Here is a 12,341-nt window from a genome sequence, read left to right as displayed (position 1 = left end):
CTGATACATCCCATTACCCTGTTTGCCCTTACAGCAGCGGCCTGACTTTGGGCACTCCAATTTAGTTTGCTATCAATCAAGATGCCCAAGTCCTTCTCCATCTCTGAATTCCCCAATGATTTCCCATTCAGTGAGTACTGGTGACTTCCATTTTTCCTTCCCATATGGATGACCTTACATTTCTCCTCGTTAAACCTCATTTGCCATTTAATGCTCCACCTACCCAGCTTATCCAAGTCCCTCTGTAGGTCTGCACTGTCCTCTTTTGTATTAATTGTTTTACATAACTTTGTGTCATCTGCAAATATTGATATTTTACTATTTATCCCGTTGACTATGTCGTTAATAAAGATATTAAATAACATTGGGCCTAGTACAGACCCCTGTGGTACCCCACTAGTGACGCTTACCCAATCTGAGTATATTCCATTTATAACCACCCTCTGCCTTCTATCCTTTAGCCAGTTAGCTACCCACTTGCAGACATTTTCCCCCAGCCCCATCATTCTCATTTTGTATAGCAACCTATTATGTGGCACGCTATCGAACGCTTTTGAGAAGTCGAGATACACGACATCCACTGGTTCCCCCTGATCTACTCGAGAGCTAACCTCCTCGTAGAAGTCAATCAGGTTTGTTTGGCAGGAGCGATTCCTCATGAATCCATGTTGGTTCGGGATTAAAAGATTATTAGCATCAAGATGCTCCGTAATTGCCTCTTTAATGAAGCTTTCAAAAATTTTGCCCACAACGGACGTCAGACTCACCGGCCGATAGTTTCCGGCTTTACTTTTTGCTCCCTATGATATGGTACATACTGTATGGTGGTGATATGATGGTGGAGGATGAGGATGCGGAGAAGGAGGAGGACAAGAGCAAATAGACAAAATCAGGAAGCGTATACCCATGTCTGGGTGTGAAGACAGAGGGGCATGGGAATAGAATGAGACCTCCCAAAAAAAAAGACACTGTATTTGAGTTTATGTTATGCTGCTATCATTTGGTGGTGTTGAGAAGTCTGGCCCAATCCAGCCCTGGTTCATTTTTATAAGAGTCAGCCTGTCAGCATTTTCAGTTGACAGGCGGATGCGCCTATAGGTTATAATTCCACCAGCGGCAGTAAAAACCCACTCAGACAAAACGCTAGCGGCAAGGCAGGCCAGGACATCCAAAGCGTAGAAAGCCAGTTCATGCCACATGTCCAGCTTGGATACCCAATAATTATAAGGCACAGAGGAGGACGTTGGTATGGTCGGCAAGGTACTCCGTCAGCATCTTTCAAACTTGTCCCTCCTTATTAGAGTACTCCGCACATCAGGGCTTATGCGATAGGAGGGTCTGATAAAACTATCCCAGAACTTTGACAGTGTTCCCCTGCCTCTGCTGGATTGCCTTTTTGTCGCTTTCGCATGTACTCCTTGGTTGTCCAAAGAACTATGACCATTCTGGTACTGCTACATTTTATTAGGCCTGTCCAGCGTGGGAATAAGAGACGGAAAGTTTTCCTTGTAGCGTGAATCTAGAAGTGTCACCAACCAGTGATGACTGTCACCCAAAATTTGGACAACGCAAGGGTCACGGGAAAGGCAGAGTAACATAAACTTAGCCATGTGTGCCAGACTGAAAAAAGGCAAGACTTCCGTGTCCTCACCAAGAGGACGACTGACCATGCTCTCCTCCTCCTCTTCCCTGTCCTCAGGCCATCCACACTGAACAGACGTTATAACAGTTGTGTAGGTAGTACCGTCTATAGCGCAGGAAACTAGCTTCTGTTGTTCCTCATCCTCTTCCTCCTCTTCCTCATTGTCACCCAATCCACGTAGGGATGAGATGGGTCAGAGCTGTGTGGAATCACCCTGTATGGTTCCTTGCTCCATCTCATCATGCTCCGCCTGAAATGCATCCTCTTTAATTGTGGGCAGAGAGCATTTCAGAAAACAGGGAAGCGGGATGGTGATGCTAATTATGGCATCATCGCCGCTCACCATCTTAATGGAGTCCTCAAAGTTTTGGAGGATGGTACATATGTCTGACATCCATGTCCACTCCTGAGGTCTTATGTGTGGAGGTTGAACTGAATACTGACGGCCTTGTTGATGCTGGTAGTCAACAACTGCCCTCTTCTGCTCACAAATCATTCCCAACATCTGCAATGTAGAGTTCCAATGCATGCGGACATCGCAGATAAGTCGGTGAGCTGGAAGCTGCAAATGCTGCTTAAGCACGGTAAGGGTGGCGGAAGCTGTAGCTGACTTTCTAAAATGGGCTAACAGGCGGTGTAATTTGACAAGTAGAGCTGGCAGATCTGGGTATGTTTTGAGAAACCTCTGAACCACGAGGTTAAGCACATGGGCCAAGCATGATACGTGTGTGAGCTCGTCTCGGCTCAGAGTCACCACCAGGTTCCGGCCATTGTCACACACATTGTCACACACGACCATGCCTGGCTGTAGGGTCAGCGGTGTCAGCCACATATCTGTCTGCTTTTTCAGAGCTGTAAACAGCTCTTCAGTGTTGTGCGGTTTGTCACCTAAGCATATTAGCTTCAGCACAGCCTGTTGACGCTTGGCCAAGGCAGTGCTGCAGTGCTTCCAGCTTGCTGATGTGGTCATTTCGTAGATGGGGGCTGAAGAGGAGGAGGAGGTGCAGGAGTTGTAGAATGTGGGGGCAACCTTGATTGACCCAGGGCCCACAATCATCGGCATCAGGAGGATGTGTTCCGTCCCAAGGTCCAATTGGGTCCCAGCTTCCACTATATTAACCCAGAGAGATGTACCATCCCTGTCCACAAGCACTTGTCCACGTGTCCGTAGTTAAGTAGACTTTCCCAGTAACTGCGTTGTTGAGGGCACGTCTAATGTTGTGGGACAAGTGCTCGTGTAATGCGGAAACGGCACGGGAGAAATAGTGGCGGCTGGGTACTGAGTACCAAGGGATGGCCGCCACTATCAGGTTGTGGAAATCTTCTGTCTCCACGAGCCTAAAAGGCAACATTTCGAGCCCAATCATTCGCAAGACGTGTGAATTTATTAGTGTGGCCTGTGGGACGTTGGCTGCGTATTTGCACTCGCATTCCATTCCTGCCCACAAGCACTTGTCCACTTGTCCATGGTTAGGTGGAATTTTGCGCTTGTGTTCCAAGGACTGGGGTAGGGACAATGAACGCTGCTCTGGGACAAGGACGTGAACATGCTTCCTGATGGTGCTAGTTGAGAGTGTGCAATGACATGTGCAGTGTGGAAGTCATCTTGGCATGCGCCATGGACAGGAAATTGGTGTGCATGCACAACAGTGGAACAAGGAGTGATGTCACCCGCAAACAATGTTACTTGGCCCTGGGGTTCGGCCCACTTAGTTGGGTGCTTTGCTGCCATGTGCCTGATCATGCTGGTGGTGGTCAGGCTGAAAGTTTTGCTACCCCTGCTGATGCTGGCCTGGCAGGTGGTGCAAATGGTATTTTTGGGGTTATCTGCAAAGTCTTTAAAAAACAACCAGACTCGGGAAGACCTAACAGTTGTACTGGCAACTTGTTAATGTTGCAGGGAACGCTTTCCCGCCTTTTGTCTGCAGCCACCACAGTGCTTCCTCCTGCCTGTAGTTGTGCTACGCCTCCCTCCCCATGTGTGCTGCTGTCCTCGCTCTGTATGTCCCCCTGCCAGGTTGGGTCAGTTACTATAACATCCAACACCTCGTCTTCCACTTCTGCACCCTGGTCCTCCTCCTGAATTTCTGGCAATTGTGTCCCATCATCATCATCATCCACCTCTTGCGACAGTAATTGCACTTTCCCACCGTTGCCTTCATGTGACCGTGGCTGCTCCAATATTTGGGCATCGCTACACGCGTTTTCCTCTTGACTCGCTTGAAGCTGGCCGGGCGAGAGGCCCGAAACTACAAATTTAAAAGTGAACAGCTCTTCTGAGTGTCCAGGTGTGGGATCAGTTGTCTCCAGGCACTCGGCATGTGGGAGGAATGAGGATCAGGTTGAGGAATATGCATTCCATATTCACCGCTGCTAAGACTTGACCGTGTGAAAGATAGGGTGGTGTTGGTGGTGGCAAAGTGACTGGAAGCATTACCTGCTACGCAACCAAAAACCTATTGACACTGCTCTGGGTTCAATAGTGGTGTACTGCGGTCTCCTAATAATTGGGACAGGAAGGTCGAGCAACAATATGTGGGTGTTTGTTGTGGCACAATTTCAGCTTGCCCACGGCCACGTCCTCAGCCTCGGCCTCTGCATGAATCATCACCATCACATCCACTTCCCGGTCGCTTGCCAAGCACCTTGCCCATTTTTAATGGAGGACAATATTTTCCATGTTCACGAGAAATGGCTGCTTTTGGAATGCAGTTATATGTGATAGGTTTGACAGAGAACCACGTTTTTAAATAGCAGGCCTCTAATGTACTAATACTATTCTTCACTAGTGTTGAGCCACCCCCATAGTGTTCGAGTTCGGTTCGGTTCGTCGAACACCCGTGTGTTCGCCGAACTGTTCGTCGAACTGTTCGTCGAGCACCTTCGAACACCGTTAAAACCAATGGCAGGCAAACAAAAACACATAGAAACACATAGAAAACACCTTCAAAGGTGTCCAAAAGCTGACAAACTGCTCAGAAGACACAACTAACACATGGAAAAGTGACAAGTACATATAGTCATGTGAAAAGAAAAGAGGTGGAGGAGTTAAAGGAGGGGGAGACACATATATAGGCATGTCATGCCCTTCTAAAGTCCAAAAAGTGAGAAGCCGACAGGGCCAGTCTGCTCCTGCCCGTGCCACCTCTGTGTCGCCGGGTTTGTGCCAGAGCCGCGGTGAACCCTGACGGCCAGCCCCCCTCTCCCAATACTGGTGCCTGTCCGCTGGTGGGTCGAGCGAGCCCCCCTGTGGAGGAGGCAGCTCTAAGCTTTTTAATTTAAATTGTCTCTCTGTATTTGAATGAATACACTTTAAATCCATTTACAAGGATCTATTGGAGGGCAAGTCTCATGCCAGCAGCCGCGTAATTCCAGCTCCAGTAGCGTCCACTAAAGCTGCTGCAGTTAAAAAGCTTTTATAAGGATCGAGCTCGGCTGTCCACCGCAAGGCATCCTACTGCCAGTCCCAGCCCCTATGCCTTGGGGTGCCCCCTGATGTTCTTCACTGAGTATCCCGTGGTCCCGAAGCATTTCCTTTGAAAAAATTAAGTGTCCAAACTACAGGTGGTGTAGCTTGCTTAACAGCCGGGATAATCCGCTGACTAGCAGACACTGCTACTAGGCACAAAGTATTTCCTGGGCTAGATGCAGTTAAAAATTTGTAATTAGATACTCTTGTTGGATGCTGAGAAAGCATTCCATAGAGTCTCCTGGCACGCCATATATTATTCTCTTAAAAAGCTTGGGGTAGGGGTCTAGGGGACCCTTTTATAGCCAAAATCACGGCCCTGTATCGCAATACGTCACCTAGGCTGAAGATAAATGGAAATGTAGCACCCTGAGGGCTCGGTTGCTACAGAGGTATTGCACCTCACCCAGAGGTGTGATATCTCACTCTCAGGTAAGGATGGAGAGTGGATCAGGACCCGACTCCTGCATGCATTACACCACATTGCCGTGGGGCAGGGCGACCAATATGCCCCTGAGATGGGCACGACAGTCCCTGTCCCTGGCTGGAGTGGGGGGAGGGAACACTGAGGAAGGGGAACCCTGTAGTGCAGGAGCAGGGAGGAAGCAGTTCCTGGGTGCATTGAGAAGGGAGTATAAAAGGTGGGCACCATCTTAGTTCAGTGCAGAGAAGTCTGAGCAGAAGTGACAGGGAGCAGGGGCTCTGCATGAGCTCTGCTCCGGAGGCGGGCCTAGTAACAGAGGCCCAGGCCTGGAAGAGGGAGAAGGAAGGAAGAGGAGCGGAGAAGGCTCCAGGAGCGAGGAACGAAGGGATCCCAGGGGGTCGGATGGGCGAGACACCACAGCACGCCCGAATCCACCTGCATGGAGGGGTCAGGCCAAAGGGGGAGACCGCTCCCCGAAACTAGTGGAGGCAGGAAACGACCCTCAGCTAGAAACCGGAGGCTGTGACATTTTATGTGGCGCAGCCCCTCGCTACACCCGCTAGGAAGGCACCACATAGGGTCAGGGAAACTGGCGCCAAGTTTACCAAGAGGAGGCCCGAGGCAGCCGGACAGAAGGGTTGGTAAGAAAGGCCAGACAAAGGACACACAAAGGGGGTCCTGTGAAGCGCTCCAAAGTTATCTGGGAGTTGTCTGAGCCCCTCACCTGGTGAGCACAGTACGACGTGGGCAACCGTTACCTGCAGACGTGGTCTGGATAATAAGAACTGTGAGTAAAGGCCCTGGACTGCATCACTGACTCCGTGTCATTACTGCTGCTGCCCTGCACCATCACCCCCATCCTCCGCATACACTGCCCTGAGGCTATACTCCTCCCGTGGGGAGTTATGCTACGCTCTGCTGCACCCACAACACCAGCCTCAGCGGTCTGCCCTGCAGCGGTGGTTCACTCTGACCGCAATCCACGGGTGGCGTAGTCGGACATTTAAATATCAAAACCACATAAATAGTTCCGCCACTGGTTTGACCGCCCTGAGCCACGGAACCGGGTCGCCGCCACGGAGACTACAAACAACAGAATCCACCAAAAAGGGTCCGGCTCCGGGTGTCCCAAGGCCCAGGGGGTGCATCAGAACATTTTCATCACCTTTCACAATCACCAATGGGACAAGGCAGGGATGTCCTCTGTCCCCTCTCTTATACATCCTAGTGACGCAGCACCTGCTCTCATCAATTCGCCATAACCCCAATATTAGGTGGATTGAGGTGGGAGGCACCGAGTACAAGTGCTCTCTATTTGCTGATGATGTCCTAGTATATATCACTCAATCACATATATCCATCCATGCTGTTATGGCTGAAATAGATCACTTTGTTACATGGTCAAATTTTAAAATCAATGCAGCGAAGTCTGAGGCCCTCGATGTCTCCCTCCCCAAATCCATACAGGATTCAATCCAGTCCAACTTTGCCTTTGCCTGGCCCTCACAGGGTATCAAATACTTAGGAATTCCAATTCATAGAGACCTCTCCCATCTATGTTATCTTAATTTTGGGCCTTTTATTGAACAACTCCATACAGACCACGGTTGGCAAGTTAGAACTGCAAGATTCACTACATGAACCACTGGTGTTTTGTGGAAAAGCACATGTACTCTGTGTTCCAAATTATTATGCAAAAAGTGTTTAGGAGTGATAAGGGAAGAATTTGTTTGTTTGTCAGTTAAACTCATTGATGGTGATGTGTGTCAGGGCTCTTTATATCACTGTAAACAATTGCAGACACCTGTGCTAATAAGTTTGGCAGGTGTGTCCAATGAAAGGCAAGACTACTTAAGAAGGCTGTCCCACATTATTAAGCAGCCTACATTTTCTGCCAAAATGGGAAAGAAAAAGGATGTGTCGTCTGCTGAGAAGCAACAAATTGTGGAGTGTTTAGGTCAAAGCATGACTACAATCAACATTGTGCGATGATCAGGATGAAGTGTCTTGGCAATCAAGAAGTATGTAGCTGATTCACAATACACACGTGTGCGTGCTGATAAGGGCAAATTGAGGACTCTTTCCTACAGGCAATTACATCAGGTTAAAAGAGCAGCGGCAAAAAAGCCTTGTCATAGCAGCAGACAAGTTTTTGAAGCTGCTGGTGCCTCCAACGTCCCCCGAACAACAAGATGCAGGGTCCTTCAGAGGTTTGCATCTGTGCATACGCCATCCTGTCGACCTCCTCTATCCACTTCACACAAGCAGAAACGGCTCCAGTGGGCCAAACATTACATGAAGACTGATTTCCAAACTGTTTTGTTCACCGATGAGTGCCGTGCAACGCTCGATGGTCCAGATGGATGGAGTGGAGGATGGCTGGTTGATGGACACCCCACGCAAACACGGCTACAGCGCCAACAAGGAGGAGGTGGAGTAATGTTTTGGGCTGGAATCATGGGGAGAGAGATTGTCGGCCCCTTTAGGATCCCTGAAGGGGTAAAGATGAACTCCATAATGTATGTGGAACTTCTCAAACAGCACTTCCTGCCATGGTTCAAGTAGAAGAACCGTGTATTCCACAGCAAGATCATTTTTATGCATGATAATGCACCATCTCATGCTGCACATAAAACATCTGCATCTCTGGCTGATATGGGCATAAAAGGGGACAAACTTATGGTGTGACCCCCATGCTCCCCTGACCTCTACCCCATTCAAAACCTCTGGAGCATCATCAAAAGGAGTGTCTATGATGGCGGGAGGCAGTTCACATCTAAGCAACAGCTCTGGGAGGGTATTCTGTCCTCATGCAAAACAATTGAAGCAGAAACCATCCAAAACCAGACAAATTCAATGGACGAGAGAGTTCAGAAGCTCCTTTTGAACAAGGGGTCCTATGTGCAAATGTAACATCACCTAGAATAAAGTTTTGAGTTGAAAACTGTTTGATTTCAGTTTCTAATAACCTGCTAATGCTTATAATTTCAAAAATGACCATTTTTTTGGTCTCTATTAAAATGAAAAGGTTGATCGAAAAGTTTTGGGGATCTAAGAGTGTGGCAACCCAGTAGTCAGAATTACTTCGAATTCTGACAATATGAGGGTCATGTTGCAAGTAGTGCAGCAAGAAGGCACTTATGTGTCTTGCGCTTCTCGGAGCCCCAAAATTATTTTCCGGGCTAGATGCAGCTAAAAATTGTTATTAATTTTAAATCTGGTGGAGCTTAGTATAGATGGCCTAATAGAATCAGTGCTGCACACTGCTACAAAGCCCAAATTATTTTCCAGCCAAGGTACAGATAAACATGATTAGTAATTTTAAATCTGGTGGAGCTTAGTATAGATGGCCTAATAGAATCAGTACTGCACACTGCTACAAAGCCCAAATTATTTTCCAGCAAAGATACAGATAAACATGATTAGTAATTTTAAATCTGGTGGAGCTTATTATAGATGGCCTAATAGAATCAGTGCAGCACACTGCTACAAAGCCCAAATTATTTTCCTGCCAAGATACAGATAAACATGATTAGGAATTTGAAAGCTTAAAACGGTTGGTGAGGTGATTTTAACCAATCATCAAGCTTTTACTCTCCCCAGGATGACACAGGGGTAGAAAAGTCGTTTTGGATCCATGATTTGTTCATCTTTATGAACGTGAGTCTGTCTACATTATCAGTGAAGAGCAGCGTGCGCTTATCTGTCAGCACACCACCAGCAGCGCTGAACACACGTTCAGACAGAACGCTGGCTGCGGGGCATGACAAGATCTCCAAGGCGTAAGTGGCTAGCTCCGGCCATTTATCCAGATTGGAAGCCCAAAAAGAGCAAGGGTCCAGTGACACAGTCGTGGCTTCAATGTTTACTTGGAGATACTCCTGTACCATCGTCTCTAGGCGTTGACTATGTGTCAGACTTCTTGTCTCCTGTGGCCTTGCAAAGAATGGGCTAAAAAAGTGGTGAAATGATTCCGCAAAATTGATGTTACCAGCAGATACTGTGGTTCTGTTACGGTTTGAGTGCTGAACACTCGACGGTCCCACGGTTGGCAAGTTGGAACTGTGAGATTCACTACGTGCACCACTGGTGTTTTGTGGAAAAGCACATGTAAGATTCTGCAACAGTCTCTGCTGATACTCCTGCATGCGTGCATCCCTTTCTATGGCAGGAATAATTTCTGCAAATTTACTTTTGTACCGGGGATCTAACAGTGTGGCAACCCAGTAGTCAGGATTATTTCTAATTCTCACAATTCGAGGGTCATGTTGCAGGTAGTGCAGCAAGAAGGCACTCATGTGTGTTGCGCATCCAGGAGCACCAAGTCCCTGTTGTGTTGGTGGCGAGGTAACAATCATGCTTCCTTCCTCTGTCCTCTCCCCCCAACCTCGCACAACAGAAATGTGATCAAGGTCTCCCTCATCTGATGAGTCTTCGATCAGTTCGTCCTCCACTTCTTCCTGGGCTCCTGCACCTTCCTCACTAGTTTACCAGGGCGCTGCTACCATGCGCCCTGGTAAAACCATCTCCCCCACCCTCACATGCCTGCCGCCTTGGTGCTGCCGACCGTCTGGACCTTGCAGATGTTAGCCCTTCCGCTTACAACTCCTCCTCCTCTACTTCCTCCACCTCCTCTTGTGCCAACACCTGACTCCGAATTCTGTTTAACATGTGCTCCAGCATGTAAATCACTGGAATAGTCATGCTGATAATGGCATCGTCAGCACTAAACATCTTCGTCGCCATTTCAAAACTGTGCAGAAGGGTGCATAGGTCCCTGATCTGAGACCACTCCTCCAGCGTGATTTTCCCCACCTCTGGATCTCGTTGGCCCAGGCTATACGTCAGAACGTATTGCACCAGGGCTTGTCGGTGCTGCTACAGTCGCTGCAACATGTGCAGAGTTGAATTCCACCGGGTAGGCACATCGCATTTTAGCCGGTGAAGTGGCAGGCCCAACGACTTCAGTAGAGATGTAAGTCGCTGAGCTGCGGGATGCGAACGGCGGAAGTGAGCACACAGCGACCGTGCCCTCTGCAGAAGGCCATCTAGTCCGGGATAGTGGGCTAAAAATTGCTTGACAACCAGGTTCAACACGTGAGCCATACAAGGCACGTGTGTGACATTGCTCCGGCGAAGGGCCGCACCCAGGTTTGCAGCATTGTCGCACACGGCCTTCCCTGGTTTCAGGTCCAGTGAGACAACCATTCATGAAATTGGTTCTCCAGAGCTGACCACAACTCCTCAGCTGTGTGACTCACATTTCCCAGACATTTCAAAGTAAAAACCGCCCTACTGCCAGCATACTAAGGAGGTGTGCAGGATCCCTTCTGCGCAGTTAGAAAGCTTGTGGCATGACCAGACAGGCTTTGGGTGCAGGTGGAGGACCGAGAGGAGGTTGAGGAGGCAGAAGCAGTGGAGGAACTTTGAGATAAAGAGGATTGACGCACAATTAGTGGAGACGGCAAGACTTGGACAGCAGCCCCTTGTCCTGCTGTCACCATAGTTACCCAGCGCCCAGTCAGCGACATGTAACGCCCCTGTCCATGCCTACTCATCCAAGTGTCTGTGGTGAAATGCACCCTGTCACACACAGAGTTTCTCAAAGAAGCGGTGATGTTGTGTGCGACATGCTGGAGGAGCGCAGGCAGACCTTTCTTTGAGAAGTAGTGCCGACTGGGCATCTGGTACTGGGGCACTGCGACGGACATAAGGTCTCCAAAATCCTCTGTGTCCACCAGGCGGAAAGGCAGCATTTCTGTAGCCAAGAGCTTGCAGATGGTGAAATTCAACCTCTTAGCTTTCTCATGGCTAGGAGGAAATGGTCTTTTACTTGTCCACATCTGAGGGACCGAGGGCTGGCTATTGTGCTTAGACGGGGTTGATAAGGGTGTCCCCGGCAAACTGCCGGTCTGTGAGGAAGATGCAGGCGGACATGTTAGGTTGCCTTGATCCAAAGGTGGTGCTATCGATGTCGGACAGCGCTCAACACCAGCTGGTGTTACCACCTCCAAAGAAAATGATGACCTGACAATCACGCTGGTTGTTGTGGGTAAAGAGGTGGCAGGTCTGCGCCCCAAAACAGGTGTGACTGCTGTCCCCCCAGTCACAGATGATAAAGAGGCCGCGGATGCACAAGATATGGCAGACGGTGGTTGGCCCGGCCGGCTAGGCCGCATTGTAGCACAGTGAGCTTCCCACTGCAACTTATGCTTCATGTCCATGTGCCGGTTCATGCATGAAGTACTCAAACTATGTATTTTTTGGCCTCTACTTAGCTTTTGCTGACAAATGTTAGAGATAACACGAGTTGGGTCATCTTTATCGATCTGAAAAAATGCCCAGGCTATGCAAGGCTTACCACCCATGCGACCTGAAGAGCCACCACGACTTGTGGTGAGAGGCAGAGTTGTGTTTGAGGATGCAGTTGTTGACGTGCTTCCAGTACTACGTCTCTGTCCAGGAAGGCGCAACCTGACCTCGTCATCACTAGCATCCTCCTCCACCTCCTCTGCTGACCTCATCTCTTGGCTGACTGTGGGTTGACAGTAAGTGGGATCTCCAACCTCATCATCATCACCCTGTGCGTTATCACACCCGTCGTCCTCAGTGCCAACCTGTTCCTGCCATGACAAAAAACTAAAGTTGTCGCTCCAATCAGGTATTTGAGTCTCATCATCGTCTTCCTCATTGTCTCCACCAACAGGAGTTACAATTTGGGAATGAGGGTCTACATTATGGTCAGAACCTTCTGCGTCTGGTCCTGGATCCGACTCATAAAGATTCTGGGCATCAGTGCAGATCAT

This window comes from Phyllobates terribilis, unplaced genomic scaffold (genome assembly GCF_046119375.1).
Source record: "Phyllobates terribilis strain yellow unplaced genomic scaffold, ASM4611937v1 Scaffold_4__5_contigs__length_816908805, whole genome shotgun sequence".
NCBI lineage: Eukaryota > Metazoa > Chordata > Amphibia > Anura > Dendrobatidae > Phyllobates > Phyllobates terribilis.
Note: the sequence above shows the minus strand (reverse complement) of the source record.